At 46.6% G+C, this 16650-nt stretch overlaps 1 protein-coding gene and 1 pseudogene across 1 annotated transcript in view; one reads left to right on the top strand and one right to left on the bottom strand.

Moving 5' to 3' along the window:
* USP13 (ubiquitin specific peptidase 13) overlaps window positions 1-16650 on the bottom strand; it is a 426048-nt gene that overhangs the window by 385745 nt on the left and 23653 nt on the right. The window lies entirely within an intron of this gene.
* Window positions 6858-6977, top strand: LOC134912763 (5S ribosomal RNA; annotated as a pseudogene).

Genomic DNA, 16650 nt, shown 5'->3' with positions numbered 1-16650 from the left:
CAAATGAAATGCTGATACCACCTTAGGGAGAAATTGGGGACGAATCCTCAATTCTGCCCTGTCCCTATGGAAGATCAGATAAGGGCTTTCACATGACAAAGCCGCCAATTCTGACACACGCCTAGCCGAAGCCAAGGCTATATATATATATATATATATATATAAAACAACTTTCCACGTGAGATACTTCAACTCCACGTTCTGAAGTGGCTCAAACAATGTGATTTTAGGAAAACCAACACTACGTTGAGATCCCAAGGTGCCACTGGAGGCACAAAAGGGGCTGAACATGCAGCACTCCCTTAACAACGTCTGAACTTCAGGCAGCGTCTTTCCTAGCCTTTAACAGCGTAGGAATCATTTAATCTGGAACGCCCTTTTCCGTTAGGATCCTGCATTCAACCACCAAGCCTTCAAACGCAGCCGCGGTAAGTCTTGGAACAGACAGGGTCCCTGCAGTAACAGGTCCGTCTGAGACACAGAGGCCATGGATCCTCCGAGATCATTTCTTGTAGTTCTGGGTACCAAGTTCTACCTGGCCAATCCGGAACTACGAGTATAGTTCTTACTCCTCTCTTACTTACTATTCTCAGTACCTTGGGTATGAGAGGAAGAGGAGGGAACACATAAACCTACTGGTACACCCACGGTGTCACTAGTGCGTCCGCAGCTATCGCCTGAGGGTCTCTTGACCTGGCGCAATACTTTTGTAGCTTTTTGTTGAGGCGGGACGCCATCATGTCCACCTGTGGCCGTTCCCAACGGTTCACAATCTGCGTGAAAACTTCTAGATGAAGTCCCCACTCTCCCGAGTGGAGGTCGTGCCTGCTGAGGAAGTCTGCTTCCTAGTTTTCCACACCCGGAATGAACACTGCTGACAGTGTTAGCACGTGATACTCCGCCCATCGGAGAATCCTTGTGGCTTCTGCCAACGCCATCCTGCTTCTTGTGCCGCCTTGTCGGTTTACATGGGCGACAGCCGTGGTGTTGTCTGACTGAATCAGCACCGGCTGGTTTTGAAGCAGGGGTTCTGCTTGCCTTAGGGCATTGTAACTATCCCTTAGATCCAGAATATTTATGTAGGGAAGTCTCCTGACTCGACCATTGTCCTTGGAAATTTCTTCCCTGAGTGACTGCTCCCCAACCTCGGAGGCTTGCATCCGTGGTCACCAGGACCCAGTCCTGAATGCCGAATCTGCGGCCGTCGAGAAGATGAGCACTCTGCAGCCACCACAGCAAAGACACCCTGGCCCCGGGGACAGGGTGATCAGCAGATGCATCTGAAGATGCGATCCTCACTTGTCTAACAGGTCCCACTGAAAGTTCCTTGCATGGAACCTGCCGAAGGGAATTGCTTCGTAAGAAGCTACCATCTTTTCCAGGACTCGCGTGCAATGATGCACCGACACCTGTTTTGGTTTTTAGGAGGTCTCTGACCCGAGATGACAACTCCTTGGCCTTCTCCTCCGGGAGAAACACCTTCTTCTGTTCTGTGTCCAGAAACATGCCCAATATCAGCAGACGCGTCGTAGGAACCAGCTGCGACTTTGGGATATTCAGAATCCAGCCGTGCTGTTGTAGCACTTCCTGAGACAGTGCTACTCCGATCAACGACTGCTCCTTGGACCTCGCCTTTATAAGGAGATCGTCCAAGTACGGGATAATTATAACTCCCTCCTTTCGAAGGAATATCATCATTTTGGCCATTACCTTGGAACACACCCTCGGTGCCGTGGACAGACCAAACGGCAACGTCTGGAATTGGTAATGGCAGTTCTGTACCACAACCTTGAGGTACTCCTGGTGAGGTGGGTAAATGGGGACATGTAGGTAAGCATCCATTATGTCCAGTGATACCATGTAATCCCCCTCTTCCAGGCTTGCAATAACCGCCCTGAGCGATTCCATTTTGAACTCGAACTTCCTTATATAAGTGTTCAAGGATTTCAAATTTAGAATGGGTCTCACCGAACCGTCTGGTTTCGGTACCACAAACATTGTGGAATAGTAACCCCGTCCCTGTTGAAGGAGGGGAACTTTTATTATCACCTGCTGGAAGTACAGCTTGTGAATTGCCGCCAGTACTACCTCCCTGTCCTGGGGAGTAGTTGGCAAGGCTGAATTGAGGTAACGGCGAGGGGGAGACGCCTCGAATTCCAGCTTGTATCCCTGCGATACCACTTGTAGAACCCAGAGATCCACCTGTGAGCGAACCCACTGGTCGCTGAAGTTCCGGAGACGCGCCCCCACCGCACCTGTCTGTGGAGCCCCAGCGTCATGCGGTGAACTCAGTAGAAGCAGGGGAGGATTTTTGTTCCTGGGAACTGGCTGTCTGGTGCAGCTTTTCCCTCTCCCCCTGCCTCTGGGCAGAAAGGAAGCATCTTTGATCCGCTTGCCTTTCTGAGGCCGAAAGGACTGTACCTGATAGTATGGTGCTTTCTTAGGTTGTGAGGGAGCTTGAGGTAAAAATATCGATTTCCCAGCTGTTGCTGTGGATACAAGGTCCGAGAGACCATCCCCAAACAATTCCTCACCCTTATAAGGCAAAACCTCCATGTGCCTTTTAGAATCAGCATCACCTGTCCACTGCCGGGTCCATAATACCCTCCTGGCAGAAATGGACATTGCATTAATTCTAGATGCCAGCCGGCAAATATCCCTCTGTGCATCCCTCATATATAAGACTACGTCTTTAATATGCTCAATGGTTAGCAAAATAGTATCCCTGTCGAGGGTATCAATATTATCTGACAGGGTATCAGACCACGCTGCAGCAGCACTACACATCCATGCTGAAGCAATTGCAGGTCTTAGTATAGTACCTGAGTGTGTATATACAGACTTCAGGATAGCCTCCTGCTTTCTATCAGCAGGCTCCTTCAAGGCGGCCGTATCCTGAGACGGCAGTGCCACCTTTTTTGACAAGCGTGTGAGCGCCTTATCCACCCTAGGAGATATCTCCCAACGTGACCTATCCTCTGGCGGGAAAGGGTACGCCAACAGTAATTTTTTTAGAAATTACCAGTTTCTTATCGGGGGAACCCCACGCTTCTTCACACACTTCATTCAACTCATCTGATGGGGGAAAAAACACTGGCTGCTTTTTCTCCCCAAACATAATACCCTTTTTAGTGGTACCTGGGTTAATGTCAGAAATGTGTAACACATTTTTCATTGCCGTAATCATGCAACGGATGCCCCTTGTGGATTATGTATATGTCTCTTTCTCGTCGACACTAGAGTCAGACTCCGTGTCGACATCTGTATCTGCCATCTGAGGTAGCGGGCGTTTGTGAGCCCCTGATGGTCTTTGAGACGCCTGGGCAGGCACGGGCTGAGAAGCCGGCTGTCCCACGGCTGTTACGTCATCCAGCCTTTTATGTAAGGAGTTGACACTGTCGGTTAATACCTTCCACATATACATCCACTCTGGTGTCGACCCCGCAGGGGGTGACATCACATTTATCGGCACCTGCTCCGCCTCCACATAAGCCTCCTCATCAAACATGTCGACACAGCCGTACCGACACACCACACACACACAGGGAATGCTCTGACTGAGGACAGGACCCCACAAAGTCCTTTGGGGAGACAGAGAGAGAGTATGCCAGCACACACCACAGCGCTATATAATTAGGGATTTACACTATTACAGAAAGTGATTTTTCCCTATAGCTGCTTAACATGTATAGTTTGCGCCTAAATTTAGTGCCCCACCTCTCTTTTTAACCCTTTGAGCCTGGAAACTGCAGGGGAGAGCCTGGGGAGCTGTCTTCCAGCGGAACTGTGAAGAGAAAATGGCGCCAGTGTGCTGAGGGAGATAGCCCCGCCCCTTTCACGGTGGACTTCTCCCGCTCTTTTATTAATATTATGGCAGGGGATTTTTACACATATATAGTTTATTAGACTATATTATGTGTTTTTTGCCATTTTTAAGGTAATCTAATTGCAACCCAGGGCGCCCCCCCCCAGCGCCCTGCACCCATCAGCGACCGGAGTATGTGGTGTGCATGGGGAGCAATGGCGCACAGCTGCAGTGCTGTGCGCTACCTTAATGAAGACCGGAGTCTTCAGCCGCCGATTTTCTCCTCGGAATCTTCCGTCTTCTGGCTCTGCAAGGGGGACGGCGGCGCGGCTCCGGGACCGGACGACCGAGGCTGGGCCTGTGTTCGATCTTTCTGGAGCTAATGGTGTCCAGTAGCCTAGAAGCCCAAGCTAGCTGCAAGCAGGTAGGTTCGCTTCCCTCCCCTTAGCCCCTCGAAGCAGTGTGTCTGTTGCCAACCGATTCTCACTGAAAATAAAAAACCTAACAAATACTTTCTTTACTCAGGAGAGCCCCTAGTGTGCAACCAGCTCGAGCCGGGCACAGATTCTAACTGAGGTCTGGAGGAGGGGCATAGAGGGAGGAGCCAGTGCATACCCGATAGTACCTAATCTTTCTTTTAGAGTGCCCAGTCTCCTGCGGAGCCCGACTATTCCCCATGGTCCTTACGGAGTACCCAGCATCCACTAGGACGTCAGAGAAACAGAGGTTCAGGTTTTCCAGCTCACCCAGCAGGAAGTCAGGTGCAGGACAGGGGTTTAAAAATCCCATTTACCTACAATGCATTGTGCTGATGTCTATTAGAGGCCAATGAGCAGGGCTCAGTTTATAGCGCCAGAGACTGTGGACATTGGCCGTGCCAGGAGGGCATGGCATGTGTAGCTGCAAGCCACTGTAGCAGAATTACTTTTAAGCACGGGAAGTGCTAGGAGCTTTTATGTTAGTCTGTTTGCTTTCTGTATATACCTGTGTGACAAGTGTCTGATGCCAGTAAAGACACTGTGGTTGTAACTGGAAAAGCTGCCTGCCACACACATACATACACACACGAGGGTATGGTGGTACAGGTTGAGTCTCCCTTATCCAAAATGATTGGGACCAGAGGTATTTTGGATATGGGATTTTTCCGTATTTTGGAATAATTGCATACCATAATGAGATATCATGGCGATGGGACCCAAGTATAAGCACAGAATGCATTTATGTTTCATATACACCTTATACACACAGCCTGAAGGTAATTTTAGCCAATATTTTTTATAACTTTGTGCATTAAACAAAGTGTGTATATTCACACAATTCATTTATGTTTCATATACACCTTATACACACAGCCTGAAGGTCATTTAATACAATTTTTTAATAACTCTGTGTATTAAACAAAGTTTGTGTACATTGAGCCATCAAAAAACAAAGGTTTCACTATCTCACTCTCACTCAAAAAAGTCTGTATTTCGGAATATTCCGTATTTCGGAATATTTGGATATGGGATACTCAACCTGTATTTCATGATCAGATTAAGATGTATGAGGGGCTGGTGTTGAGGACTTTTTTAAATTATGCCTTGTATGGGAGCAAAATAAACAAAACTCCTGATGTCATAAAATTCGGGATAGGAAAAAAGCGTCAGGGCGGAATGTAATGAAGTCCGAGTTCGGCGGCTGTGCAGGATTCCAGACACACTTGGACATTTTTTGAAAGGGGCAATCATTTACAAGGCTAAACCATGCCTTGTCTCATACACATTATTGGGATAAATGTACTATGTGGAGCATGGCAAAGCCACCATGTCTTCAGCGTTTTCAGTCACTGGATTTAAAGGGTCAATTACATACAATACAAAACACGCCTGGATTTGTACCGAATGTAATTGCCCCTTAAAATACATCAGCTGAAACCACTGAAGTAGCACTGACTTTGATAAGTACCGTATAGTAAATTTAGCCCATATTGTCCCAGTAAGCAAACATGATATGAATCCAGTGAAATTCTGGGTTAAATGTGAGATTTACTTTTTTCTTCCTATGGTTTTGCCATCGATGGCTGAGATCCCCACATAGCTTAACTCTGCCTCCCATCGCCCTGCTCAATCTCACCCCCTTTTCTGATTGGCCTACACTAGATTTAGTTTCACTCCACAGTAAGAATGATCTTCTATTGAATTAAACCATCAGTGGTTTCCTGCCACCGATGCAAGGTCACCACTTTGATTGGTCATCCCCAAACATAGGTTCAGTTGTATTTACTCTTATTGGTTATGATTTTTTTTTATGCTAAATATGATATTCCAAGTTATTATACTGTGTTTCTACTTTTATTTTATTGTTTTCTATACAATTTATCATTATACTTTATTTAATGCAATAAAATATTTTGGGGGAAAAACTTTAATTCTAATAGGCTCCCAGAAGTTTTATACATGTGTTTGTAAATATTACTGGCATCCCTTTTATATAAGGCAACTTGTATTTTAAGTTTTGTGACTCTTTAATTAGTCATGTTTGGCAATGAAGTCACTTTGCCTCCATGGGTCAGTTACTTTCTTAGTTCTTAGTGCTGCTGCTTTGGTAATGAAGTCAGGTGACTGAAACATGTATTTCAGTGCACCAATTTTCTAAAAGTAGCCTATCATGTGAGTAATGAATTATTATTATTTTCTTTTTGACTAGTAATCTTCATTTTAAAGATAACAGGATGATACCATTATTAAACATAATCCTTCAACGTGTTAATTGCTTATTAGATATACTGTATTTGTACAGAATTTTATATATATATATATATATATATATATATATATATATATATACTATACTGTACTGACGACTACTATGAAATTGCGCCGTTCTTGTAATCTTAATCCTGGCATCAGGACCACACGGTCGGATCTTTAACATCTCATCTAACCTATAGGCCTTCCCCCCAACCCCCCCCCCCCTCCCCCCCCTCCACGCCCACCCACCAACCACCACCACAATCCACTGTAACGTGCATAGTCATATAAATAACACTGACACATGTAAGGTAAGTGATTTTTACAGTCAAACCACACTGGACACGCCCAATCTCGTCCGATCTTGGAAGCGAAGCAGTGTCGGGCCTGATCAGTACCAGAACAGGGAGACCACCTGGGAATATCAGGTACTGTAAACAAACTAACTAAAAATAGCCTACATGAGCATGTCAGTATATTTAAAAGCACGAATGCAATGCACACCGAATACCATCCCTTCCCTCACCGCCCCGATCTGCACAGCAAAACTCACTAAGCACAGTAATAAAATACTTTTAATGCACTGCCTTATATCTGCACTCTGTAACATGCAATATGCATAATTATATGCACATATATTATTATTTAATATATTATATGCACTTATATTTATTATAGTTTTGTTATTATTATATTTATGATATTCCATTTATATGTATCTAAATGTCCTTTTAGTAATTACTGATACCCCCCTTTTTTGTTCATATAATGCTATAAACATAAAATACTGTATTGTCATCATTTTAAGATATACTAATCGCCTTTTTCTATTTTATTTCCTATTTCTATGTCAAAAAATACTATAAATGTCCGCACTGCTGCCCTCCATTAAGATGGCCGCCACATAGAGAGACTGAAGGAAAAGTCTCCACAAAGATGGCCGCCGCCAAGAGAACTGTGAATACAGAACATAGCCCTCTGGATACTATAGGCATTGGAAACCGCCGGCGCATGCGCAGTCCGGTTTCCGGAAGTGGGGCGGAAGTGACGCGACGCCGTGAAACCGGAAGTGGGGCGGAAATGCACTGGCGCACCTTCTAATGGTTTTATTCAGCTTTCTGGACTCCAAACTTGCTCCCAAAACAAACAATTAACATCTGGAACTTATGTACTATCAAACTATATCACTTACCAGTGTAAAATAAGAATTCTTAGTCTGTCACAAAAATATCATGTGGTACCAACAGGAAATGATGTCATAATTGATACCATACTAGTATAGGTATAAATAGATGCCTGGTCCCAGTCTGCCAACACCCCTTGATGAAGTCTTAAGGACGAAACGCGTTGGGCTATCTGGCAGTGACTACATACCAAGTTAAGGAATCCTTTTTTACTATTTATTCACTTTTAACTGGTATTTTATAGTTCTGTATGTATAGTTTTTATCCCATTTTTTTAGAAAAAGTTTTTCTGTCATTTTTTTAGAAACAGTTTCTTGTCATTTTTTAAATTGTACACACTAATAAATTGTATTTTACTTTGAAAATATTCACCTAAAGTGTGTTTTTTATAGACACCATTGGTCGCTAAACCCCCTCCCCCCAACTACATGTAACTTTCTTACACAGGGAACCGCCATCCCTGTTAGGGGGTAAGCAGACGCCCTTTTAAATTTCTAGGGAGTGTCAGATCAATATTGTTTTTATCTATATCTAACGTTGGTGAACACAAGTGGCGCAGTAATTTTCTCTATTTTTTAAATATATATATATATATATATATATATATATAAATAAATAAAACTAGTTTTTTTTAGATCAGCAGGAAAATACAAATATGAAATAAAGTAATAAATAAACAAACAATTAGAATAGGAGGTAGGAGCAAGATGGAACAACCCAAGACTGATGATTATTATGCGCAAATTATGATGTGTTTTTCTAAAGCTATAGGGATAGGATTAGTCAATCTTATTAGGCAAAGGAAAACAATACAAAAAGATAGCTGCGCTAAAGATATGATGTGTTAAAAATCAGGGTTTATATAAGTATAAATTTATAAAATTTTAATAAACATGCGGAATTCACAATAAAAAAAAAGGATATTAATAAACTCCCAGTCACCATTATTTCATTACACACATACTAGTGCTCTACCCTATGATATAACTGAACTACAGGTAAAAAGAGGATTTTAATAACCTACCGGTAAATCCTTTGCTCGCAGTCCATAAGGGATACTGGGGACCTTAGTACAATGGGTATAGAATGGGTTTAAAGGAGCCGGTGCACTTTAAATTTGTGCCACAGGGTGTGCTGGCTCCTCCCCTCTATGCCCTCCCCTACAGCTCAGTCTAGGAGTACTGTGCCCGAAAGAGATGTACATACGTGAGAAAATAAATGACAAACAACGAGTGGTGAGATTAACGTACCAGCACACAACACAACAATGAGCTAGCAACAGCTAGCAAAACACAACAGAAACAGCTGTTTAAACAACTTCCCACAAGAACAAAACCCTGCAGGAAAGTCGCAGAACAGACGCAGGCGCCCAGTATCCCTTATGGACTACGAGAAAAGGATTTACCGGTAGGTAATTAAAATCCTCTTTTCTCTATCATCCATAAGGGATACTAGGGACCTTCATACAATGGAGACGTCCCAAAGCTCCCAAACAAGGTGGGAACGTGCTACAACGCCTGCAACACTGTACGTCCAAACTGGACATCCTCTGCAGCCAGGTATCAAACCTGTAAAACTTGACAACGTGTTTGTCCTTGACCAGGTAGCGGCCCGACACAGTTGTAGGGCTGACACTCCCCGGGGAGCCGCCCAGGAGGAACCCACAGAGCTTGTGGGTGGGCCATGATAGACCGAGGAATAGGCAAGGCCGCCGAAGCATAGGCTTGTTGAACAGTAAGTCTAATCCAACAGGCAATGGACTGCTTTGAAGCAGGACAACCCTTTTTGAGAGCATCATACAGCACAAAGAGGAAATCCGAGTTTCTGACAGCAGCAGTCCTCTTGATATAAATTCTCAGGTCTGGCACCACATCCAATGACTCAGGAATTGAGGAAGAGGTTGAAGCCACCGAAACCACAATACGTTGATTCAAGTTGAATGCAGATACCACCTTAGGCAGGAACTGTTTGTCGAGTCCGGAGTTCCGCTCTGGCCTCATGAAAGACCAAGTAGGGACTTTTACAGGACAAAGCACCAAGTTCGGAGACACGCCTAGCGGAAGTTAGGAGCATAACAGTCTTCCACGTAAGGTACTTGTCCTCCCCCGACATCAGAGGTTCAAACCAAGAGGACTGCAGAAAGGACAAAACCAAGTTTAGATCCCAAGGTGCTGTTGGCGGCACAAAAGGAGGTTGGATGTGCAGGACACCCTGCAGGAAAGTCTGGACTTCAGGCAAAGCAGACAGTTTCTTCTGAAAGAAAAAAAACGCAACAAGCGCCCCACGTTGAAATCAGCAGGAGGATATTTTTGGCCCTCACGCCAGGAGACGTATCGTTTCCAGATATGGTGGTAGTGCTTTAGCGTAACCAGTTTTCTGGCTTGAATCATGGTGGCAATAACCTTGCCTGGAATGCTCTTCTCAGCTAGAAGGTTCCGCTCAACAGCCATGCCATCAAACGAAGCTGCCATAAGTCCGGGTAGATGAACGGTCCTTGTTGAAAATCTTCTCTTAGTGGTAGGGGCCAGGGGTCTTCTATGGCCATCTCCAGAAGATCCATGTACCAAACTCTCCGAGGCCAGTCTGGGGCGATGAGAATCGCCTGAGCTCCCTCTTTTTTGAATCGCTTTAGAACCTTGGGGAGCAACGGAATCGGAGGAAACAGGTACACCAGCTGGTAATCCCATGGATTCGTCAGCGCATCCACTGCCGACGCCAGAGGGTCCCTTTTCTGGAATAATAGCACTGAAGCTTGAGAGGCCATCAGATCGATCTGTGGGTAGCCCCACAGATCTGTTATCAGTTGCAACACCTAAGGGTGAAGACCCCATTCTCCTGGGTGGAGGTCGTGACGGCTGAGGAAGTCTGCTTCCCAGGTGTCGACTCCTGGAATGAATATGGCCAACGCTGCCAATGCATTCCATTCGACCCAGCAGAGAATCTTGGATACCACCCTCATGCAGGCCCTGCCCTTTGTTCAGATGAGCTGCCTGTAGCAGAGCATTGTAGACCGCTTTGAGCTCCAGTATGTTTATAGGGAGGTGTCTTTCGAGGAGTGACCACCGGCCCTGGAACTGTAGTCCCTGGGTTACCGCTCCCCAGCCCCGAAGGCTGGCATCTTTGGTCAAGAAAATCCAATCCTGGATCCTGAAGCTCCGCCCCTCCAAGAGGTTGGAGGATTGCAACCACCACAGGAGGGAGATCCTGGCCTGTGGTGAGAGACGTATGACCTAGTGCATCTGGAATCTGACAAATTGAATGGCCTCGAAGAGGCCACCATCTTCCCCAACAGACGGGTGCAGAGATGTCCCGAGAACCAGTCCTTCTGCAGAACGGCCCGAACCAACTCCTGAATTGCGTTTGCCTTGTCCGTAGGGAGGAAGACCTTCTGAGCCACCGTGTCCAGGATCATCCCGAGAAACTGGAGACGCTGGGTTGGCTCTAGGTGGGACTTTTGAAAGTTCAGAATCCACATCTGGCGTGATAGCAGGGATGTAGTGCAGGGGATGCTGTCCACCAGTACTTCCTTCAATCTTGCTTTGATCAGCAGATCGTCCACCTTGAATCCTGAGATGGAACATAATTTCCGCTATCACTTTGGTGAAAACCCTTGGGGCTGTGGATAGGCCGAAGGGCAGTGCCTGGAGCCGGTAATGTTCCTGCAGCAGAGCAAACCGGAGTTAAGCTTGATGAGGTGGCCATATCGTATCGGCATATGGAGGTAAGCATTCTTCATATCCAGGGAGACCAAGAACTTTCCCTCCTCCAAACCCGAGATCACTGCTCTCAGAGACTCCATTTTGAACCGGAAAACCCGCAGATATGGGTTTAACGATTTGAGGTTCAAAATAGGTCTCGCTGAACTGGCCGGTTCTGGCACCACAAAAAGGCTGGAATAGTATCCCTCGCCTTTTTTTTTTTGAGGTGGCACAGGAACAATGACCTGGGTCTGGGCTCAATTTTGAATGGCCTCCTGCAACGTGAGGCGCATGGTTTCTGAAGCTGGTAAACCCGACTTGAAAAACCTGAGAGGTGGAAGACTTTCGAATTCCAGCTTGTAGCCTTAGGAGATCAGATCTTTTACCCAAGCGTCCTGGCAGGAGCTGTTCCAGATGGAGCTGAAGAATCTCAGACAAGCTCCCACACTGAGGTCCCCCTGGAGTGGAGGGACACCGTCATGCTGATGGTTTGGAGGAGACAGAGCTGACACTCTGTTCTTGGGAAGCGGAGTTGGCAGGTCTACGAGACTTACCTCTTGAACCTTGTGCCGCATTTGAGGCACCTCGCTCCTTACCTTTAAAGCGCGGCATCCGAAAGGACTTCAGAGATAGCCCAGTGTAGGAACGTCTATCCGGTGGAGCAGCTGAGGGGAGATAAGTAGAATTACCAGCAGTAGCCTTCGAAATTCAGGTATCCAATTCACCCCTGAACAGCCAATCTCCTGTGAAGGGTAAGGCTTCCACACTCTTTTTGGACTCCGCGTCCGCCACCCACTGACGTAACAACAACGTTCTGCGTGCGGAAACCACCATGGTAGCAGTACGGGCATTTAATACCCCAATACCTTTGATGGTATCACAGAGGAAGCGGGCAGACTCCTGTATGTGCTGAATTAAATATCACCATATCAGCTAAGGACTTGTCCGCAGTAAGGCTCTCTGGGATGTTCCCGGCCCAAGTAATGGCATATGTCACCCAAAAACCTGCAATAACAGGCCTTTGGGAGGCCCCCGCTGCAACATAAACAGATTTTAAAGTCGTTTCTATTTTCCTATCTGCGGATTCCTTTAAGGCCGTAGGCCCCAGGAACCGGCAGTACTGTCTTTTTTGACAAACGCGATACTGATGCATCGACCGCAGGGGGAGTTTCCCAGACCTTGTGCCCCTCTTGTGCAAAAAGGAAGGTGGCCATCCATTTCTTGGATACCTGGAATTTCTGATAAGGATTTGTCCATGGCTCTCTAAAAAGATCATCCAGTTCCTTAGAGTCAGGAAATGTGACCTGTAGCTTTTTCTGTGATGAGAAAAAAAGGGGTGGTCTTCAGTATGCCGGCTGTTGGGATCCCGGCGCACAGTAATCCCGACAGCCGTCATACCGACACTTTTTCTCCCTCGTGGGGATCCACGACCCCCCCCTGGAGGGAGAATAGAATAGCGTGGCGCGCGTAGCGCGCCACTGTGCCCGCAGCGTGGTGAGCGCAGCAAGCACGCAAGGGGCTCATTTGCGCTCGCCATGCTGTCGGTATGCCGGCAGTCAGGCTCCCGGCGCCGGTATGCTGGTCGCCGGGACCCGGCCGCCGGCATACCATACTACACCCGAAAAAAAGATTGCTGCACATCTGTCTCATTCCCAGGAATATTGAAGACATCCCTTATAGCAACGATAAGCAAGTCTACTCCTTCTTGTGCAGCAGAGGAATCATCTAATTCAGGATTAGATTCCAGCTCTTCCCCCTCCTCTACCTCTCGTACCTCCTCCTCAAATTCTGAGAGGATATCAGGTAACCCCCTTTTTTGGGGTAACGGATTTGATAGAGGGGAAACACGTCTACTGTCTGCCATTTCTTTTGCCAGAGCAGCCATAGGATTGTTGTAACTGCTGCCTTTCTTGTCTAGCAGTAGTCCGTTCTTTTGACATGTCAGCCATCATAGATCTTATAGAGCTGAGCCACGCAGGCTCCTGCAAATCACCCCTGAAGCCCCACTACCTTGTGAGGGCTCACTTCATTGATCACACATGAGAGAATCTGCAGGGAAGGGGGAAAACCTGGTGTGACAAACAGCGCACACATTTTTTTCCACCATGCTGAAAGAGGACATTTACCTACACACACACACACACACACACACACACACACACACACTATACAGAGAACAACAGGTACAAGCAAGCCTGCCCAGACTATTGTGTGTGGAGATACTCAGAGGAGGGACCAGCACCAGCCTGAGAACTAACAATTATATACAGTATTTGCTGGCGTGTAAGACTACTTTTTTGCCCTGAAAAACATGCCTCCAAGTGGGGGGGTCGTCTTATACGCCGGGTGCACTTCAGTTGGGATAGACATAGCTGCCATAGTGGCCTTCCGATACTCGCCCGGTGCCCATAGTGGCCTCCCGATGCCCGCCCACCTCATTCTACTCACCATCCAGTATCGCGCGATATCCAGTACGGCCGCGGCGGGTCACTAGTGTAAATTACAGGGAGATGCAGGGAGTGGCCGGAGGCGCTGCAGTCGCGTTGTGGCCGTACAATTGTGACAATGACAGGTACTGTAATGGCACTAATACTAATACTAATGGCACTCATGTGAAACCGGTAACAATAAATGCACACAGGGGTATACTTTTATACATTTTACAACTTTCTCCTCGCCCCCTCCCCCCTTCTTATGCATACCTTGATAAATACTCCCTATCCAAATCCCTTATCAGGTCATAATATACAGTATGTCACAAATCCTGATGTTCTTTTACGTTTTATTTGGTGTGTGGAAGGGGGTAGTCTTATACGGCGAGTATATAACAAACTCTATATTTTGAGTGGAAATGTTGGGGGTCGTCTTATACTCCCAGTCGTCTTATACGCCGGCAAATACGGTAGTTAAAAGTGAGGCAATTTGATATATAGTGCTTGAGCAGCCTAATATATAGGTCTCACAGCGGGCTCTCCTCCTTAACTACACCCTTGTACCAGTGTCTGGCCGTGGAGGATCCCTTGGAGGAGCTGGTAGTCCTGCAGCAGCGCTGTGTGTGCAGGAAAAGGTGCCAAGAAGCTGCTGACCCGCTCTGAGGAAGCTCCGCCACTTACAATTGCGCTGGAGCTATACTGATATTAATGTTCGCAAATATCCCCAAAGTTTCGTAGTCCATAGAGGATGCTGGGGTCCATTTTAGTACCATGGGGTATAGACGGTTCCGCAGGAGCCTTCGGCACTTTAAGACTTTTTAACAGTGTGAACTGGCTCCTCCCTCTATGCCCCTCCTCCAGACCTCAGTATAGGAACTGTGCCCGAGGAGACGGACATTCTCGAGAGAGGAATTACTATTAAACTTGTGGCGAGATTCACACCAGCTCACACCATCCATAAACAACATGTCGGCTAACATGGCCTTAAACAGTATGCATAACGCAACAGCTGTTAACATCTGAACACATGAAAAATGTGCATAAAGATAAACGTAATCAGCAGGAAAAATTAGCACTGGGCGGGCGCCCAGCATCCTCTACGGAGTACGAGAAAAGGATTTACCGGCAGGTAATTAAAATCCTATTTTCTCTTACGTCCTAGAGGATGCTGGGGTCCATTTTAGTACCATGGGGATGTACCAAAGCTCCCAGTACGGGCGGGAAAGTGCTAATATTCCTGCAGAACTGACTGACCAAATCTTAGGTCGTCAGCAGCCAAGGTGTCAAACTTATAAAACTTAGCAAACGTGTTTGCACCTGACCAAGAAGCAGCTCGGCAGATCTGTAAAGCCGAGACACCCCGGGCAGCCGCCCAGGACGAACCCTCTTTCCTTGTAGAGTGGGCTTTTACCGAAGTCGGTAATGGCAATCCTGCCGTGAAATGAGCGTGCTGAATTGTACCCCTGATCCAGCACGCAATGGTCTGGTTAGAAGCAGGACCCCCAATCTTGTTGGGGTCATAGAAAACAAACAAGATTCTCTTTTCCTTATCCTAGCCGTTCTTGTAACATAAATCCTTAACGCTCTGACGACATCCAAGGATTTTGAGACGGCTGAGGTGTCAGAAGCCACTGGCACCACCACTGGTTGGTTGGTTGATATGAAAAGAAGACACAACCTTCGGAAGAAAATGCTGACGTGTTCTCAGTTCAGCCCTATCTTCATGAAATATTAAGTAAGGACTCTTGTGTGAGAGAGCTCCTAACTCAGACACCCGTTTGCCTGAGGCCAAGGCCAATAGCATGACCACTTTCCAAGTGAGAAACTTCAACTCTACGTCTTGTAGAGGCTCAAACCATTCCGATTTAAGGAACTGCAACACCACATTAAGATCCCATGTCGCCGCAGGAGGCACCAAGGGAGGTTGGATGCGCAGAACCCCCTTTACGAACGTCTGGACCTCAGGAAGAAAAGCCAATTGTTTTTGAAAGAAAACGGACAAGGACGAAATCTGAACCGTGATCCTAATCTCAATCCAGCATCCCGCCTGTAGAAATAGGAGAAGACGTCCTAATTTAAACTCCACCGCAGGAGACTTCTTGGATTCACACCAAGATACATATTTTCTCCAAATACGATGTTAATGTTTAGACGTTACCCCTTTCCTGGCCAGAATAAGTGTGGGAATGACTTCATTGGGAATACCCTTATGGGCTAGGATCTGGCACTCAACAGCCATGCCGTCAAATGCAGCCGCGGTAAGTCCTGATAAACTAACGGCCCCTGCTGAAACAGGTCCTCGTGAAGAGGAAGAGGCCGAGGATCTTCCAGTAATAAATCTTGAAGATCTGGATACCAGGCCCTCCTTGGCCAGTCTGGAGCAATGAGAATTGCTCGAACCCTTGTTCTTCTGATGATCTTGAGAACCTTTGGAACAAATGGAAGTGGAGGGAACAGATACACCGACTGAAACACCCACTGGGTCACCAGTGCATCCACTGCTATTGCTTGTGGGTCTCTCGACCTGGAACAATATGTTGGAAGCTTCTTGTCGAGATGAGATGCCATCATGTCCACTTGAGGAACGCCCCAACGACTTGTTACCTCCGCAAAGACTTCTGGGTGGAGGCCCCATTCTCCTGGATGGAGATCGTGTCTGCTGAGGAAGTCTGCTTCCCAGTTGTCCACTCCCGGAATGAAAATTGCCGACAGAGCTTTTGCATGTCTTTCTGCCCAGAGGAGTATCTTTGTCACCTCTGCCATTGCCGCGCTGCTTTTTGTTCCGCCTTGATGGTTTAT

Source organism: Pseudophryne corroboree, chromosome 4 (assembly GCF_028390025.1).
Source record: "Pseudophryne corroboree isolate aPseCor3 chromosome 4, aPseCor3.hap2, whole genome shotgun sequence".
Taxonomy (NCBI): Eukaryota; Metazoa; Chordata; class Amphibia; order Anura; family Myobatrachidae; genus Pseudophryne; species Pseudophryne corroboree.
Note: the sequence above shows the minus strand (reverse complement) of the source record. Positions and strands in the feature narration are given on the sequence as shown.